This window comes from Macrobrachium rosenbergii, chromosome 25 (genome assembly GCF_040412425.1).
Source record: "Macrobrachium rosenbergii isolate ZJJX-2024 chromosome 25, ASM4041242v1, whole genome shotgun sequence".
Taxonomy (NCBI): Eukaryota; Metazoa; Arthropoda; class Malacostraca; order Decapoda; family Palaemonidae; genus Macrobrachium; species Macrobrachium rosenbergii.
In genome coordinates this window covers 9,748,137-9,769,118 of record NC_089765.1, presented here as the reverse complement: position 1 = coordinate 9,769,118, position 20,982 = coordinate 9,748,137, and the positions used below count along the sequence as shown (strand labels likewise).

Below are 20,982 nucleotides of genomic sequence, written 5' to 3'. Positions count from 1 at the left end.
TCTCTCTCTCAACCTTCTTCAATCCAAGACAGTTTTGTTCAGTATCTTTAGACTGAACGACATCCAGACTCTCTCTCTATCTCTCTCTGTCTGAATCACAATAGCTGCTGTTAGACAAATCAGCAGTTGTACCAGACATACTGATCATAAATTTAGATTTTACATTCCTTGACGTATCTTCCTACCTGTAATTTCCTCTTCTCTCAATTTCTCATTAGTCTGTAGGTATTACTTAAGGTTCTTTGCAGCGTCCCTTCGGCCCCTAGCTGCAACCCCTTTCATTTCTTTTACCATACCTCCGTTCTTATTCTTTCTTCCTTCTTGCTATCCACCCTCTCCTAAGGATTGTTTCATAGCGCAACTGCTTTGAGGTTTTCCTCCTGTTACACCTTTCAAACCTTTCTACTCTCAATTTCCCTTTCAGCGTTGAACGACCTGAATTCCATATTCCATCCCATATATTCCATTCCACTCTATTCCTTATAACGTAATTGGGCAACGAAATAAAAAAAAAAAAAACCTCTACTAGATCATGGTTCTTGCACCCGTCAGACGATCTCCCTCCTTTGACGTAAGCGCTTACTTAGATCGTATGACAATGCGCCTGCGCAGATGAGGAGGTCTGGGGCCCGTGCCGGCCTCCTCCATCAAATTTCAAGGTCCAAATTTATGCGCTGCCCCGCGGTCCCGCGGAAATGCTTCCGACGATCATGCCATTAGCCTCATTCGGCATTCGGGTTTGGTGCATAAAGGTTACAAGGGCACCCTAGTTTACCTGTGCCTTGTTCCCCTTGCCGCTAAACAAGTTAAGTGTCCGAGTTTTTGGGGAAGTCAGGAATCGTTATTTTAATGGCGTTCGGGGAACAGATTGGAAATCGTGTGTAGTTTCATTAATGCAATTTAACGAGAACAGACGTTATCATATTGTTAAGGAAGCAGGCCGGGTTCAGGAGAAATCAGGCGTCGTTTTTTTTTTTCAATGGAGTTCACGGAAAAGATTTTAAGTGGTGTGAAATTTCACTGAGATAAGTTAAAGAGAACAGACGTTATCATATTGTTAAGGAAGCAGGCCCATTCAACAGTATCTGACATTACCCCTATCTATTCTAGTTTGGTATTTTTTATTCTTGCCACTAAGTTAATCTAGAAGATATGAACTGTTTCGTGACAAGTTCTGTGTTTATTTCGGTATGTTAGATAATCTGACAATTTTGAAAGTTTATTACACTCTCGCTCTTTCACTAATTGTCGGATTTGTAATAGATAAACGAAAGTTTGGTGTCAATAATCGCGACGCCAGAAGGAACAACATGTCATCAATCAATCTGTCAGTCAATCCGGAACCCCTCTGTGAGAGAGGAATATGTAATTATATATATATATATATATATATATATATATATATATATATATATATATATATATATATATATATATATATATGTGTGTGTGTGTGTGTGTGTGTGTGTGTGTGTGTGTATTAGTGAGATCTTGATTGATAGAATTCCTGCCTGAAGAAAAGAACGCATCTGACATTTTCAATTACAAATGAAGGGCGCGGATACGTTGGTTTCCGCCGGGAGAAAAATAACACTGGGCCAGCGATCTCAGTCACTGAGGAGAAACTTCCAAAAGCAAGAGTGGTACCAAGGAAATCCACCTCTCTCTCTCTCTCTCTCTCTCTCTCTCTCTCTCACCAGGCGTGTGTACCTGTTGTAACACAAAGCCGTCGTGTTTGGTTTTTTGACACTCGAAGCGTGGCTGAAGGAGGAGAAGAAGAAAAAGAATTCGATTGGGCAACATTTGGGATCTATGAGTCTATTATGCGGTCTGGTTACGAGTCTGCTCTTCCCGCCGCTCGTTGAGTTTCATTCATTCATATTTGTGTGTGGTTGGCATCCTTGGCCTAAAAACATGTCACAAAACAGGCAGTTTGAACCCGATGTATCAAGTGGATGCCGACTTGTTCATTGCCGGTGTTCCCACCGTGACTTCCACACCGCGATTATAAATTCTTTATGGATCTGTTCAGTTCATCATTTTTCTTTTTCTCTGCAGATTTAACCCACTTCACTGCATGTTACAGTGCTTGTCAATGTAGAAAATTTGGTCAGAACCAGCTCATTTTAGCTTGAAGGAGTGACAGTATTTATTGAATCAAAGGTGGTCCATAAGAGAATCTCTTTTCAAGTGCAGTATAAAGCTTGTGTTCACTAGGTCATTATTGCTAAAATTTTGGGACTTCACTGATATTTGATACCTCAGAGGTGACCTGGTAAGTTTCAGTGCTGTGAGCTTTAGCGCTAAACTGCTTCCTCGCTTTTAGACAGTAAATAAAGTTCATCAGTGAAACGAAAAACTTTCATTCGTTTGTATCCTATTTTGGGGAGTCTTTTGCGCACAGACTTTCATTTAGAATACTTCACTGCATTTTTGGGTGATCTTTTTTCGAAACGACTGGCATGTGCAGACTACATAATGACATGCAGATTACATAATGTCATCGACTGGTAGTACACCTTGTAGACAGACACCGGATGACGAGGTATTTGAAGTGGAGACGTGGAGGAGAGAGAGGGAGGTTTTCCAAGCGTTAAAATCCTTGAATGCCCACTTTCTTCAAGATGCGGCCGCTTTATCTTTTCCAGACGTCGAACTTCTTTGTGGCGACTGAAAAGGGTCGCTCTCGGAAAGCTACGGGTCAGGCACGAAACGACTCTATACACCTGGCCCTCTGACCCTCTGCCGGGAATATAGTACCTACGGTCTATGGAAGTACTGCCACGTTCTCAACAACCCATCATCATCATCATCATCATCATATCTCCTTCACGGCTCGTGGGAGATGAAAGTTATGAGATTCTTGAATTTGTGGTAATCTGAAATGCTCATTCGATGAAGCCGGAATATCTGAATTTATATGTTTTGCGTGATTCATTATAGTAAAACCCCCTAGCTGCAACCCCTTACATTCCTTTTACTGTACCTCTGTTTATATTCTCTTTCTTCTAACAATTGTTTCATAGTGCAACTGCGAGGTTTTCCTCCTCTACACCTTTCAAACCTTCTTACTGTCAGTTTCCCTTTCGGCACTGAATGACCTCATAGGTCCCAGCGATTGGCCGTTGGCCTATATTCTACATTCAATTCTGTTCTGTTATAGTAAACAAAATCGTTCTATTTTATTCTATTATAGTGAACAAAATCGCCATAATTTATACCTTCACACGATAAGTATCTTAAAAATAATTTTTTATTGAATTTTTCTGATCAAATAAAAAAAAAAAATAAATAAATAATACACGAATGACACCTGTTTTCTCTCTCACACCCTCGCATTCCAAGAATATCTCTCTCAAACCAAGTTATTCCCGTTGCTAGTTTTCTAAACTATACGAGTGTAATTATTTCCACCTGGTGCTATCTGCTCTTTAGTCCGTCTGGTGAGTTTGTGTGAGACCTTTGATTTTGCTTCGTGCATTTACCGTTATCTTGCTGTTATGCATTTGTTTCTTCTTTTGCTCCTTCAAGATTAATGTTCTTTTCGTCTTTTTCTTGTTCGTCTTACGCAAAAGGACCTCTCCTCCTCCTACCACTTCCTGCGCTTCATACCGCCGTCAGTCATCAGTCAGTACTGTTACCCAACATTCCTGAGTGCTGTGCCACTCCTCTCTCTCTCTCTCTCTCTCTCTCTCTCTCTCTCTCTCTCTCTCTCTCTCTTTGTGAATAACTAGTGGACACTGAAAATAGAGATTTGAATTTAGAATCTCTCTCTCTTCTCTCTCTCTCTGTGAATTACTGGTGGACACTGGAAATAGAGATTTGAATTTAGAACTCTCTCTCTCTCTCTCTCTCTCTCTCTCTCTCTCTCTCTCTCTCTCTCTCTCTCTCTCTCTCTCTCTCTCTTTGTGAATAACTAGTGGACACTGGAAATAGAGATTTGAATTTAGAATCTCTCTCTCTTCCTCTCTTTATGTGAATAACCAATAGATATTGGAAATAAAGATTTGGATTTAGAATCTCTCTCTCTCTCTCTCTCTCTCTCTCTCTCTCTCTCTCTCTCTCTCTCTCTCTCTCTCTCTCTTTGTCCACAATAACTAGTGGAGGAATGACAAATTAGTGATTTGTTTGATCTTGAAGGTTTCTCTTCCTTTATTTATTGATTTGTTAAGTTATTTTTCTTTTCTAATAAAGACCTTCTTTCTGTATTTCCTGTTCTCTCTCTGTTCTTCTTTCATGAATAAACGAATGAATATTCTTTGATACTTTGATCTTGCAAGTTTCAATGGTTTATTTATTAATTTGTTATTTTCCTTCCATATGAATAGTGTTCTTCTTTCTGTGTTATAATAATTCTAATAATAATAATAATAATAAATAATAATAATAATAATTCTTTGGAAGTAGAGTATTTTCGGTGCGCTTGTTTTGAATAGTGTTAATCTGAATAAAATAATAATAATAATAATAATAATAATAATAATAATAATAATAATAATATTTTCGGTGGTGTTTCTTTTTTCTTTTTCTGACGTCCAGAAGATGACCATCGAGCTGGTCGAAATATGTCGACAGAAAGAGTACTAAAAATACCAGATAGACGTCAGAAATAACAATAATAATAATAATAATAATAATAATAATAAGGTGAATGCTGTGGTATGATACGTCTGGTTATTTTTCCTTAAACAATACAAACAATATTTATCATTTCATCGTTTCTACTGAATTACTGAGTTATCAGGGAATCAAAGTTGTCGTGTTTAATTTAATAACGAAACCGGAAGTATGTAGCAGGCTGCGAAGCTTTTAAATCTCCCAAAAATTTCATTCAGGTGGATGATGAAATTTACAAAGTGGAAGGTTTGATATTATCGTGGCTTTAAATATAATAATTAACAGTTGAAATATGATAAATATGGAAACGCCTTTTTTCAGTTTTCTGTAAAAGAAAACGATTGTGCCGGCTTTGTCTGTCCGTCCGCACTTTTTCTGTCCACCCTCAGATCTTAAAAACTACTGAGGCTAGAGGGCTGCAAATTGGTATGTTGTCCATCCACGCTCCAATCATCGAACATGCCAAATTGCAGCCCTCTAGCCTCAGTAGTTTTTATTTTATTCAAGGTTAAAGTTAGCCATGATCGTGCTTCTGGTAACGATATAGGATAGGCCACCACCGGACCGTGGTTAAAGTTTCATGGGCCGCGGCTCATACAGCATTATACCTGGACCACCGAAAGATAGATCTGTTTTCGGTGGCCTTGATTAAACACTGTAGCGGCTGTACGGAAAACTCGATTCTTCGGCGCATTTTTTACCTGTTTATCTAATGACTGATTAATTTGTGAAAATTAGGCGGTCGAGCCCAGCACTGGGGTACTTCATTCCGCGCTTAAGACAGTGAAAAAAAAAAAAGTGAGTTAGAGCGTTGGTCCAGTATTGATGTAGTGTAATATACCCAGACACAGGTGTGAACATGACGCCTTCCTAGCTTCAGTAGTTTGGGGAGGCGACGATAAACATAAACTTCGAATTCCCCGACACCTCCCGAATCGTTGCCCGATGTCTTTCTTCAACCGGCTGATTAGGAGGAAGCCGGCTTCGTCTTTCCCTTCCGCTAAAGTCTTCTTTCAGTGACCGGGAACTTCGTATGGGCGGCTTTCCGCTTTGGTGGCACTATAAAAACAAGTTTTCTGCGCAGCGTTTAATGCTGTATGAAACTCTGAATGTGCTGCAGTCTGAAACCCTCAGCCACGACTGGGCAACGCTCAGTTACTCCCCAGATACGGTCAAGCGAAGATGCGTCGGCGGCTGGCACCTCGCACGAGCCATAGCTAACTTGAACCTTAAATAAAATCAAAACTACTGAGACTAGAGGACTGCAATTTGGTATGCTTGATGATTGGAGGGTGGATGATCAACGTACCAATTTGCAGCCCTCTAGCCTCAGTAGTTTTTAAGATTTGAGGGCGGACAGACAAAGCTATCTCAATAGTTATCTTTTACAGAAAACTAATAACATCTTGGGGAGTGGATGGAGTGGGCTAGTGCCGCAGTCAGTGCACCTCACGCAGCAAACTGTAAGCATTACTAAAGGACGTTTGCAGCGTCCCTTCGGCCTCTAGCTAAACTCACTTAATCTTTTACTTTACCTCCGTTCCCGATTACTTTCTTCAATCTTGCTGTCCAACCTCTCTAATTATTCCTTCTTAGTGCAACTGTGGGGTTTTCTCCCACTTCCGCCTATGCAGTTTTGTATCTCATCTTTTTTTTCCTGGATCTCTATATCTTACTGTCCAACCGCTCTAACTCACTTTCCTTTCGCTGTCTTAAGCACTGAATGGCCGAAAGTGCCCCAGTGCTTGACTTGACAGCCTCGATTTCTTAAAATCAATCAGTCATCAGCAAAAAGGCTTTTCCCTTATTATCATATATTTCAACTGTTAAGTTATTTTTAAGGCTACGCCATCAAAGCTTTCAATTTGTAAAGTTCATCATTCACTTGTATCGAAGTCAAGACATTGCCATGAAATAGACGACATTCACGCCATACAGCTGCAGCTGAGTGGATGACATGAACCACAAATATTAACATTTTACTGAATAAATAAATAGATATTTTTCTGAAAATAATACTGATCATTCCGTCTCCACTTCACTTCACTGCTAGTGACATTCAACTTATTTCTCCATAAGATCTATTACATTATCATATTTAGCTATAAAATCATGTATTACGGTTTGAAATTATATATGTATATTATATATATACATACATACATACATACATACATATATATATATATATATATATATATATATATATATATATATATATATATATGTGTGTGTATATGTGTGTGTGTGTGTGTGTGTGTGTGTGTGTGTGTGTGTGTTTGTGTAGAATCTACTGGTCACTTTTATCAGACACATATGTAATTCTAATAGCCACAGTGCCCTCTTAACTTCTCGAATTCTTCGCGCTTTTTTTTGGATATGCTTGTAAGTACAAAGCCGTAAGATCCAAACGCAAGAAATTGAAGAGACTGTGATGGCCGGTGGCGAGGTTCTTCAATCTCTTGCGTTTGGATCTCACAGCTTTGTAGTTACAAGCATATCCAAAAAGAATGAAGAATTCGAGAAGTTTAGAAGGCATCATGGCTATTAGAATTACATATATATATATATATATATATATATATATATATATATATATATATATATATATATATATATATATATATATATATATATATATATATATATGGTATATAATATTTTGTATGGATAATATAGTGTATTAGATCAAATAATAGATGGATGGTCAATTTTGTCTGGATAAATCAAATAAAGTTAATCTTAACCGCCCCATCCGTCTTCATTTGGCAAAGCCTTTCTGACAAGTCTTCTCAAGTAAAGTTATGTCATTTAAATTTTATGCCCCTCGATCTCCATCTGGGGCATCTAGTGACTGACTTGTATCCGTTTGTCTGACTGACAAAGCGCTGAGTTATGTCAGGGTCAGAATTAGAGATCGAGGGTCAAATAAAGAATCTGACATGCCACTGGTACAATGTTTCACATAAGAATATGCATATTGTCTAAAGTTGAAAATAATGTAAATCAGTACCACAATGTCTTCTGCCTACTGTTGAAATGTATGGTAGCTAATGTTAAGCCAGCTCTCCAGTACGGAATTAACTGCTTTTTCCCTAAAACTGAATGAAAGAAGGAACTGGAACCTTTAACTCTATTAATGCCGTAGAGATACAGATTGACGTACAAGGTGAATCACCGTGATTTAAAATAGCCCGGTCATGTAGAGAGAACTGGAGAGAAGTTGGTCAAGATGGTCTCTAATTTGTAAATATTTGGAAGAAGGCAGGACGTGCCCAGAGAGGGTAAAATTAAAGGGTCTTGTTGCCAAATAAGGGTGAGAATTGTCTGAAGAGAAGTAAAGGGCAAAGGTGAACATACGTGAGGGGTCGTCGTTCTACTGATGATGTTCTGTATGTGTGGATAACTCCGGGATTTGTTTATATATTGGATCCATCCTTCATCCAGCAAGAAGAGAATGAACATAGATGTGTTGTAGTGCTGCTTTCTTGACAGCTATTGATCTCATAAGAAGGCTTATTTGGGAAGTAAAAGCAACGGTAGTAATAAGAGATACTGAAAATAGTCATTTTACACACTAGTAGGAACATTCGTTTAAATTTTCGTAGTCTGGAATACGAAAGAATACATGGGGCGGGGGGGGGGTTAGTGCCGTCAGTGCATCTTATGTGGTGCACTGTAGGCATTACTTGAGGGTCTTTGCAGCGTCCCTTCGGCCCCTAGCTGCAACCCCTTTCATTCCTTTTACTGTACCTCAGTTCATATGCTCTTTCTTCCATCTGACTTTCCACCCTCCCTAACAATTGATTCATAGTGCAACTGCGAGATTTTCCTCCTGTTAAACCTTTCAGACCTTACTGTCAATTTCCCTTTCAGCGCTGAATGACTTCAAAGATCCCAGCGCTTGGCCTTTGGCCTAAATTCCATATTTTATTCTATTTTGTTCTACGATAGAATACAGTTTCTACGTGGTACCAGTGGGTGAAAAAAAATGTAAATGGGTTACAGCAGCTGCCAGTGAGGTTGGTGATTATGACGGAAGAAACCAGTAATTCACACTTGCCTCGGAGGAAAGAAAACACTCGAAGGCTCTCTCTCGCCTCGGCTGAAGAAATCTCCGGGGAGAAGTTGTTTTTATATTTTGTCTCTTTTTACGTTTAGCTGTTTTTCTTTCGTTTCTTTTTGTCTGTTTTATAGTCAAAACAAAGGGCTTATTTATACTCCAAGTACCAAGAGGCCTAACTAGTTTTTATGTATCGCAGCCACCAAGGCCCACAGCCAGTGAGTGGATAGGCCTAGACCTTTTCTGTTCGTTACTGTAGAATAGATTTTGATGGATTCATTCAGGTTAAGAATGAGGCTTTCTATCTGTGTATCCTATATCTATATATCTATCTATTTGTCTGTCTGGCTGTCTGTATATATATATATATATATATATATATATATATATATATATATATATATATATATATATATACTGTGTATAATATACACACGTGTGTGAGAATTGCGTAGTCGCGACCTTTGTACAACTACAGTAGATGGCAGTGTTTATTTTTAGCATATATTACCCTAGCAAATCTGAGGAGCGTTGCAGTTACCGTTCATTGCCTTAACTATATGTTATTTCCGTTTGTTCAGAGAGAGAGAGAGAGAGAGAGAGAGAGAGAGAGAGAGAGAGAGGGTGGAAGGCGGGTTATGGGTCGTCAGTGAAGTTGGTGGCACAGCGCGGGAAACCTAAGCGATGACGCATCGCCTAGCTATCTAGGAAAGGACTCGGCTGACACCACACAGAGCTAATAGACTTAAGGAGCTTTTGCACAAGCGTCGTGCGCACGCGCGTACACACGCTCACTTCAACAGCGCGAATTAAAAACGAATTAACAGGCAACGCCTGCAGTGACATCATTTTGTTTACTCTTAAGTGTCTTAAACAGAGCTCCTCGTGCTTGTACAAGACTGGGCCTTCGCTGTCGTCAGTTTGTGTTTACACCTGCATGGTTGGTGCTCCGTAAACGATGCACATACGCATACACTGATGTCTGGATGTTAATGCGAGTCTATTAAGTACGAAGTATTTGATATCAACGGTAGCATGCGCTTCTGTCGCTACAACTAATACCCTCACAACGAATCAGGAAGTGACACAATCGTTTTGTACTTGCGACTAGTAACGAAAAGGGTCAACAGACAGGCGAAATGGCCCGCCTGTACAGTACAATATAAACAGACGAATACCAGATGAAGCTTCGAATTCTTAGCCCCTTTTTTTTTATCAGCGGAGAAATATTCATCACCCAAAAGGCCTAATGGATGTAAAGGTTACAGATGCCTGGAAAGCATACAGGGATCAGATCAAGACGTATGTGAAGTTAATAACGACATCTTGATAGTCTTTCTAAAAACGGCAAATCATTATGTTTGTCTCAGTTTATAATGTTAGTTCGTTCGTTAGGCAAATGGTCGACTTTCTATCGGTAGGAATTGAATCATCTTTTATGGCCTACAGTTATAGCAAAATGCATTCCAAGAGAATGTTTTACAATGTGTCATTGTTGCATGTCTAATATAACCGTCTCGTCCATCAAGTCTGTGATGGAAGACAGACTTACGAGTTATTTAAAGCCATTAAATACGTGTTCTCCTGATATTTAAAACTGTACCCTTTACATTCTTTGTGCGAGTGTGTGTTTGTGTGTGTAACTCGCGTTTATTTTGATCCGGAAGTTGTCCATTCCGTCGATGTTGACTAGATTCCTCAGTTATTTCAGATCCAACTACAACTCTCCCTTGGCCTCCAACTGCCTCTTTAATCCGCCTTATTGGCCGTAACAGAGACCACTTCTCGCAATAATCCGCCGTAACATTTTATCCGTTTAAATCCCTGTAGTTAACTGCTATCAATTAAGAGCTGATGAACCACTCCTTTGCAGCTGAGACAGAGAGAGAGAGAAAGAAAAATAAGAGAGAGAGAGAGAGAGAGAGAGAGAGAGAGAGAGAGAGAGAGAGAGAGAGATTCATAAATGAAAATGTTGTTAATACAACAGTGCATAATTATGAAGCGTGGAGGTGCTACTATAGTACGATATGTACCGAGCTATTCGCGACCTGCCAAAAATTAGGATGCTCTCTACCAAACAACCCAATTAAGGCCTATGGCAATTACTTCCTCAGACTATATACAAAACTATTTGATCCCCCCGGGCTAGTATTAAACAAGGCGAAATACATTTGACACCCCCCCAGGGGCTAGTACTAAACACGGCGAAACAGTAACTCACCTACACTGTTTCGCCGTGTTTAGTACTAGCCCCTGGGGTCAAGTGTAGAAAATTAATGGTAGATATCATACGATAGTATCACCAGCCTGGATATAGAAGAACTTCGTACACTCAGAAAGAATTATCAATCAAAAACATGGACCAATAGTTTCTCTCGTAACGAACTGCGTAGCTAAAACACAACAGTGTGATGCCTCTCTCTCTCTCTCTTTAACAAAAAAATTATAACAATAATAATACAAACAGTTGAATAATCAGGGGCTATCCTCCAGTTACTTATTTCTGATTAGCTTCAAATTACAAAACAGATCAGGTGTCAGTCAGGAATATCTGAATATAAGAGAATTATAATGCCGGTGTTCATTGTTGTATATCATACTATTATTATTATTATTATTATTATTATTATTATTATTATTATATTTCGGTAAGTCTGCTGCTCGGGGACAAAACGTTAATGGCTTAAATTGACTGGATTGAAAAACACGGTATAGAGAAATGCAAATATTTTATAGATATGGGGAATTAATAGAAAGTATGAATTTTGTGGGTTCATTTGCGGGTTTCGCTCGGCCTTAGCTTTCAAGGATGGTGTAGAAATTCCACCATTAGACGAACAATTACATCGTCAGTTTAGGCCTACGTTCTCTCTGAAGGTAACAAGCGTTGCTTCGACTTATAGTACTAGATATGATTATTGTATTTTAACAGTTTATCATCATTATTATTAATAGTATTATTGTTGTTGGTGGTGCTTTTAGTATTATTATGTATCTGGAACCTACAACTACAGTCATCACTTGTCAGTTATTAACCCTGTTTTTGTTGTGTTGGAAACCAACACAGTCTTGCTTTTCATCTTACCATCATGGCGGTTACTGTTGTCCTTCCTTTCGTTCGGAAATATTCCCCCACACGAAGTGTCATTTTGTACAGTGGTCAGTCAGTCCAAGGCTCATTTCGCCTCCGTCTTTTATGACTGGGCCGTCTGTTTATTTAGCTTTTCCTGTCGAAGCGTGATTGGGTTTGTACCTGGACTGGAATCACCGCTGTCTCTGACCCACTTGTGTTCTCTCTCTCTCTCTCCCCCTCGCTATTCATCATAGTTTTTAAATATTATAGTCTCTCCTTCTGGCTTTGTCTTTTTCTAACGGTTCGTCTCTCTCTCTCTCTCTCTCTCTCTCTCTCTCTCTCTCTCTCTCTCTCTCTCTGCTGTAAGCACAGAACAAGGAGAGGACCCTTTTTCGGGTTGTTGATGCACATTAAATTTTGGGAAAATTAAAGAATGAGTTCAAGCTTTTAACGAATCACGTTTTTTATCATCTCTTTAATAAAATTCCTCAATCTTTGTCGCCAAAATTGTTGCCTATTTAGCCACCGTTTCACTGGAGTCAAATTAAGCCAAGAATATAACACGCAGGCTGTTGTCATGGCTTAATTTGGGTCAAACAGGAAATGGAAGAATATTTCGTAGACATCACCAAATCCCTCTATAGCTTCTGAAGACAGCTTAGGCCCAGTGGAATTTCCCATTGGCTGCGCTCTATCGGTTATTGTTTATGTACTCAGCTTCGCGTCCTGTGCGCGAGGTTGATATATGCGGACCTTGCTGTAAGCTCAGACATCTCTCAGACAAAGGACAAAGGGCAGGTAAAGGACTTCTCAATATACTTATCTGCAGGCGATTTACACTCAGACTAAACAAGCTCTGATACGTAGAAGCGGGGAAATACAAACAAAACCTATGAAGGTTTCTAGGCCTACGGCATTAAACAGCGCATTTTTTTTTCTTGCCTATAAAGCCATAAATTCTCGGCTTGAAATTTACACGCTCATTTGTTTTCTTGCGCCGAAGTTTAAACTAAGTATACTACGTCACGTGTTGCCGGAAGCTCTGTTTTACGGCAGAATTTGGTTTCGTTTGCACGCCTCTCTCTCTCTCTCTCTCTCTCTCTCTCTCTCTCTCTCTCTCTCTCTCTCATACATACATACCTACAGTATATTTATATTATGTATGTATGTATGTATATATACAGTATATGTGTATAACTGAATCACGAAAATATGGAACGTGATGAATAATGTATAAATAAAGATAAAATCCAGTGTTTCCGTTTCCTTCGTGGATTTTATCTTTGTATATATATGTATATATATATATGTATGTGTGTATATGTATATGTATACTGTACATACATTAAGCAATAATTTTTCCATTTTGGTGTCAGAACTTTCTCGCGTGAAACATCAGATTTTGTTATGATCAACGTTCGAATCTGTCATATATCAACAAAGATAAAAGAAAAAACCCAGCATGCTTTAAAGTTTAAATGTTAAAACGCGACTGAAAAGATGAAAGCTAGAGAGCTTTTGAAGTTATTTATAAAATCTGTAGGCCTATCGATTAGCTGTGGTAATACTCCATGATACTGATAAGGAATCCATCTAGGCTGATTGCAGCTAGTATTTTTATTCATTTATATTGGCATTAATTATCTATTCCTACGAAACTTTAAGCAAACAGTGAGGTTCTTTTCTTAAAATACCAAATTTTAAAAAGTAATTTGTGTTTTTCGTAGGATACGAACCTACGCTTTCATAGAAGTATAGTACTAATGACTTCAGTAAAAACAAACAAAAGCCTATCGGTAGGCCTATGAGAAATTTGCGTTGTTCTCAAAAAAAAAAAAAAAAGTTTTGACTCCGTCGTAACTACTGTAGTTCGTTTGTGAAGGAAAATGCTGTGTACATCAGGAGGAATTAGAGTGGAGCGGGTACCGACAACGCCGTGTCATTAATTAGAAAGTGGACACTCGGGGAAGAACTGTGTGGTTGGCACATTAGTGTCTTTGCTTTCAGATTTCCATTTTTATGGCTCTCTCTCTCTCTCTCTCTCTCTCTCTCTCTCTCTCTCTCTCTCTCTCTCTCTCTCCTCTGTGGGTGTGGGGTGTGTGTGTGTGTAAATTTTGTAATTTGTAATTTTTTTTTTCAATTTTACCGTTGCTGTAACAGAATGTCGGCTTAACTTTTATCTGAATTGAGGCATTTTGTTCATTAGCATGCTAACTGACCCGTCCGAGTTTGGTTTATAATTATAGGTCTATATTAATAGCTTGGATAAGTGGCGTGAGGACATTTTAAGTTCACGAATGCAATGTTTAACATCACCGACATAAGAACCTACATTCATGTTTATGGAGAAACAAATCCACAGTTATGTATGGGTACAAATTTTCTAAAAATAAATCTCTACAGAGAGGTTTCGGGATTCTGTTCGACTCCTCGTGCAAAAGACGAATCGAACAGATTCCCGAAAGCTCTCTGTTTAGATTAATTTTAAATATACTTGTACCCATACATGACTGTGGATTTGTTTCTCCATTTCAAGACTTTGCGCTACTCATGAGTAGTATTTTTTAATTCATGCTTATGTTCGTGAACATTATCATCTGCAAACGTCAACATTTTCCATCCATTAAGACGCATTAGGTAAGCTCGCCATCCATTTTCATTCAGAAACACGTTACGAAATCTGTACGACGGCGTAACGCAGACGACGGATAAAAGGAAAACAAGATTGCTCGCTATTATAGTACCATATGAGAGAGGCGGTTGGAGCACTACCAGACCAGGCCGCCGCCATGTTTGTTTACATTCCCGTCCTTGACTTGTGCGAGGCATCATGCCTGCTCTTATACGCCATGCACATCACCATCACCATCATCATCATCATCATCACGAGACGCTTGGGGGAGGAATATGGCGTTTCGTCACTCGATGAGCGTCTGCTGGTGGCTGGTTGTGTCAGAGTCTAAAGAATACGTATTCTTTAGATATCTATATGGAGATATTTATATATATATATATATATATATATATATATATATATATATATATATATATATATAAATAATATCCTTCCTCGTTCCTGCTCCTCCGGTCCCAGGTTAGTGGAAAAACTCGGCTAAAAAATTTTGGACCTTTTTTTTTATTATTATTGAGCTTAGACCCTTCTATGCCAGTTCAGAACTAGACGTTACAATTCCTGTCTGAATTTCAGCATGTTTGTAAGCATGTCTCCAGTATGTTTGTAAATGTATGTATATATAGTATATATATATATATATATATATATATATATATATATATATATATATATATATATATATATATATATATATATATATATATATATATACTCAGAGACATATTTACAAACATGCAGAAATTCAGACATGCAGAAATTGTAACGTCTAGTTCTGAACTGGCATAGAAGGGTCTAAGATCAATATTATATACCCAAGTATTTAAAGGTTAATAGGTCGCTTTTAGTTGGGTATCATTCAGTCTTGAGTGTCAAGGAGGCGATTGCAACTTTGACCTTGTTATTCTTTATTTTAACAGATATACATCCTATATATATATATATATCTATTCCTGTTTGAAAGCATCATATCCGTTAAATTTGAGGAAATGTAATAATTATGACTGAGCGTGATTTCGCCATTCCTCAAGTGGCATTAGCCTACTCTCCATGTCAGGGAGCGCGAGTCAGCGTTTTTCTCAAACATCTTTCAAACTAATTTATTTGATCGAAATGGTACTTTGACACAGTTTACAAGACACCTCCCGCTAATTTTTGGCAATATAGTGCATTGTCAAATAGTGTTAGTTAAGGCGTTTACTCTTGACTTACATGGTGTTGCCAAGCATCGCCAAACTATGCATTCGAACGTCCTTTATCCCCATCCCGTCCCTCCCTCTCCCTTCCCCTCCTCATCCCTCCCTCAACTCACTTTCCTGGCCTGCCCACCTCCCCCCCTTTCCTGTCTATGGGGGATAGCGGACGTTCGATTGCGTAGATTAGTCCTGCTGACTCATGCGACTTTGCCTTTAAAAGTCAAGAGTAAACGCCTTAGCTAAAACCATTTGACAATGCATTATATCACCAGAAATTAGCGGGAGGTGTCTTGTACACTGTGTCAAAGGACCATTTCGATCAAATAATTAGTTTGAAAGATATTTGAGAAAAACGATGACTCGCGGTCCCTGAAATGGACAGTAGGGCTTAAACTGTTATAATGTTTCACAGACGACAGTAATTCATCTGTCTGACAACGCCCATTAACAGATGAATAATGATGTTTACAACGACGGTTTACACTATGGAGAGAGAGAGAGAGAGAGAATATATCCCAGCCTGTCGTTCAGTCAGTCAGCATAAAGTTTCAAGAGAATTTGCGATCCAGTAAGTTGCGACAATTGCTCATATCTCATCCCGGTTTGTGAAAAATTGGCCACCCTCACCTTTCTTGCGGTTAACTATATTTTGAGACTCGCCAGCGACCGAATTATGGGTGTATGAGTCCTCCTTATTGAACTTTTTATGAGTACTTACATTGGCATTCACACATACACACACACACACATATATATATATATATATATATATATATATATATATATATATATATATATATATATATATATATATATATATATATATATATATATATATATATATATATATAATGTTAGTGATTAATGATATGATGGAATTACAACATTACGGTCCTGCCCCATTTCATATTATAATTGCTGAATAGTGTATGAACCCCTGTGCAGGAAGCTTCCAAATCAAATTCTACTTCACACACATTATATATATATATATATATATATATATATATATATATATATATATATATATATATATATATATATATATATATATATATATGTGTACTTGAAATCTTAGCTTTTAATGATAAATAATATTGCCAAGAACATTCTTTTATTGTTTGAGCTTTGAGGTATAAAACCTCATCATCAGGCTGTACAGTACTGCTAGTAAAGATGTAAAGTACATTAAATTGCCTTACCTTGGTCATAGTAGCTATATGGTCCGAAGACAGTTACAAGAAATACTTAAGCATTGTTTCCCTCAAATCAGTTTCCGGTTTGTTTTCTGTAATCCTTTTACAATAAGATCACTTTTGAGAGAGAAGTCTACTCTGCCTGTGGACCTTAATTCCTCTGTCGTTTACTTGTTCACTTGTTCGCAGTGTGGTCTGCGATACGTGGGATCTAGTTCCGCTGGCTCAGACACAATTTTGGAACACAGAGGTCTTTCTATTAGAACTAGGTTTCCCCCTTCCCAAACCACCCTTTTCTGCCATTAGAGAACACAGTTTACAGGACCATCCTTTCACTGACCTGATTTTTGGGTACTGTCTTTTGTTCAAATAGACTGGATCTTTTAATTTCAGAGTCGCTGACTATTAAAAGATGAAGCCGGAATTGAACAACAACTCGTCTGGTATTCAACTAGCTATCGTGTAATTTCATAGTAGGTACTCAATTAGGTGTTAAATATTTTTTACTTGTGAATAGTAGTTTGTTTACATTTCACTTTTAGTTTTATTTTTCATATTTTTATGTTTGTATTTTTAATTTTTCGTTATTTTACGTCTCACCCTTTTAGTTTGTATTTACTTGTTCATTTTATATATTTCATTAGTAATTTTGCTGAAGATTTATTATGACAATTAATTTTATTGTAATTTTATTGATTCTCATCCTTGTGTCAGCCTGATGATGAGGGTACAAAAAGAATGTTCTTCCTGGTCTTGACAATATTGTTTATCATTAAGCTATATATATACTGTATACATATATATGTGTGTGTGTGTGTGTGTGTGTGTCCTGGAATACTACTCAGATGTCAAGGGTTCGCGCCTCCCCAGGGCGATGAAAAATCACTGGTTCTATATCATGATCAGCTACTGCCGCAGTGTGGGGTCTGTGGTGGGAGGTTGAAACCAACATTTTCTTTGGAAGCTTGAATTTCAAGTCATTGGCCCCTGTGGGCTTGTTCCATTTGAATAGGTTTCATCTACTGAATAAAAAAAAAAACAATATATATATGTAAAGTATATATTTTATTTTTATATTTGTATTATATTTCGGATATATTTGTTTCTAATACCGAGAAACAGTCTTCAGATTGTCACGTAGAAATAAACCTGTTTATATGTCATAACAGTATTTTTACTACACACAATAATCACAAGGCCCAAAGTTGATTCACTTTGATTTGAGAATAGTTTATAAACGAAATCCACTTTTAAAGATCAACGGTTACGTACGAATGGACGAGATTATCTATTTTACTAAACTCCTGGCTACGAGCCATAGATTTTGCGCAAAAAACCATTGCTGGCAAAACCCCATTTGATTAGGCTAAACAACAATAACTACGACTAAACATCATCTAAATACCTGTTCATATCTCGAACAGGACCTAAGTATTCATCAGTGTAGGTATTCCGTCACCGCCTGTTACGGTGATCGCACTTGATTAAGAGACCATTTTCTGTTCAGGAAATCGAGCAGTTCAAATCACCTTACGTACTGTAACCGCTGAAATGATTATATACAGTATGTCTGCAGTGGTTAATGAAATGAACTGCTATCGTTAGCCTTTAATTTCTCCCTGCCCGTTTATTAACTCGAGAGAGAGAGGAATTACATTGTGAGAGCCACTCCAGCATTATCGTTCAGCAGTCCCAAACAGGTAACGGACCGTAGTCGCATGTGTCTACCCTAACCCATCCCGCCATGAGCCATTCATTAGGTACCCACAATTCTCAGCCAGCTTGAATTACGGTTTATTTTCCCTTTCTGGACACTTCTCGGCCCGATTCTCTCTCTCTCTCTCTCTCTCTCTCTCTCTCTCTCTCTCTCTCTCTCTCTCTCCATGTGAACATGTGAATAACCAGTAGAAATTGGAAACAAAGATATGAACTTAGAACTCTCTCTCTCTCTCTCTCTCTCTCTCTCTCTCAAAAACACCAGCCGGGAAGCCTATCACCCGTTTTTGTGTCAATGTCTTTCGCGTCAGCATGTAACCGCCCATTGTATTTAACCGAAAGCTATTGTTCGTCACAATGGGACTGAAGTTATAGGAGCGCTCATAACAGGACTTCTGTGGTTTAAGGATTAGGTCTAAGCCTTCGGACCTTGGTCTAAGCCTCCTGCACTGGGTGGGGAGGGGGGCATTGTTCCTCTCGGCTGGATGGGTGAGGCTTCGCCTGTTGGCCTTTTCGGTCATCCTTACTCATCCTTCTCCCCTCCCCCAACCCCCGGGCCTTTGACATTTATTTTGTATTATTCTCTTCGTATGGACAAAATTAGACGCAGTCTGACAGGACGCGGCTTTCAGCTTCACAAATGATCAAAGTAACACGATCGTTCAGATGTGAGAATCACAGATCGGGTGATCAGACTATCAACAATCACACGAGCAATCATTTAGCGCTTTTTTTTTTCTTTAACGTACATCTGCGTAACCGAATGATAGCGAGGTTTGTTAGTATAGCATCACAAGGGTGCCGTTATGATCTGAAGAGACGTGCCATGGTCATCAAAAACCAATATTCATCCAAATGGAGCAACCATTCACGCTACAGATGTGGGAGCGGAAAAATTGGTTGCTACTGTAGTATGGTAGGCCTATATACCACCCATTTTCTACATTTGACCCCTCAGGGGATAGTACTAAACACGACGAAACAGTGTAGGTGAGTCACTGTTTCGCCGTGTTTAGTACTAGCCCCTGGGGTTAGATGAAAAAGTTTTGTATATAGTTTGAGGAAGTAATTGCCATAGGCCTTCACTGGGTTGTTTGGTAGATAGCATCCTAATTTTTGGTGGGTCGCCAATAGCTCGGTAGATATCGACAGTAACACCAAAAATTGTAGCCTGATTTCTCGGTGACAGAGAGCAACTCTTGCAATCACGTTGCCATTCGCACGCAACTTGGGTTGTCTAAGTTCTGCGTCAACCGTATTTTTAAGGTCTGTACTGAAAACGGGCCACAGATACGGGAATTCACGCCCAGTTTCCAGACGGTGATTACTGGTCTTTTAAGTGGAGGGAGATTTTAATTTCTCACGTTTCAATCCAAGCCTATTAATTGCTCTATCACAGTGAAATGATATATTTAGATTGGGTACCTTGTGTAATTGATTTTCCCTTTCGTCAAGTGTTCTAATTACGACCAGAGGCAATTACAGAGCGAGACGTGTTAATGAGCGTTCTGGGTTCCTCACATCCATCAGTAATGACCGGTTACGAGGGAACATGCGACTCGCCGTTGTGACTTACTTGGGGGGAAACTTTAGATGCGGCTTTTTGTGAACTACCATCTCTCTGGCTTCGCGAATTTTTCATTCTTCAGTGGATACGTTATCTAAAGCTGATAATTAAAATGCATTGTGACCATAGCTTACCATCAAGAGTGCATTGACTTTAATGTGGGTAGCTCAAAATTGAAATATATTATTATTATTATTAACATCATTCTTCTCTCATCTCATCAGATCAGAGGTTTGGTGCTCGTGGACAAGTATTAAAATGCTGTGAGCATAACGTTCCTTTTATTATTATTATTATTATTAAAAACAAGAAAGTAAATATAATTAAATTTACTGTGGTGACATGATTTTATGAAAACATTATTAAACTTTAGATGCAGTCACTCAACATGCAGACCATATTAGTTTGACATTATTACTGTTGATCGATTCTTAAGATATATATACAACCCATATATATAAATATATATAAGTAATACATATATATATAATATACATATATATAATATATATATACTGTATATATATATATATATACATACATTATATATATATATATATATATATATATATATATATATATATATATATATATATGTTACACACACACCTAAATCAGAAAGGAATTGCAGACCCCTAACACATACAGGCTAGCTGTTACCATTATCAAACCTTTCTGGGCAAGGCAGTCATTCCTACGATCGTCACCTGTCAACTCAATTAGAGAATCTGATTCTCATTTACGTTTAGGCGCAGCTAATGACAGCCTAGCCCTTGAGACGAGACAAATCTATTTTAATTATTTATAACCACCCCATCACACAAACAAGAAGTGAATATAAAATTCACAGGTGCTTAAAAGTTCAGTGAAACTGACGACAGAAAATGACAACACTGTAATTACGCATGAGTTAGAAAGTTCT

General features: G+C 38.2%; 1 protein-coding gene and 1 pseudogene across 1 annotated transcript in view; one reads left to right on the top strand and one right to left on the bottom strand.

Annotated features, from left to right (window-relative positions):
- Positions 1 to 20,982, top strand: part of LOC136852307 (RNA-binding protein 7-like) — a 273,240-nt gene that overhangs the window by 227,695 nt on the left and 24,563 nt on the right. The window lies entirely within an intron of this gene.
- Positions 1 to 20,982, bottom strand: part of LOC136852310 (myosin-7-like) — a 209,070-nt pseudogene that overhangs the window by 187,222 nt on the left and 866 nt on the right.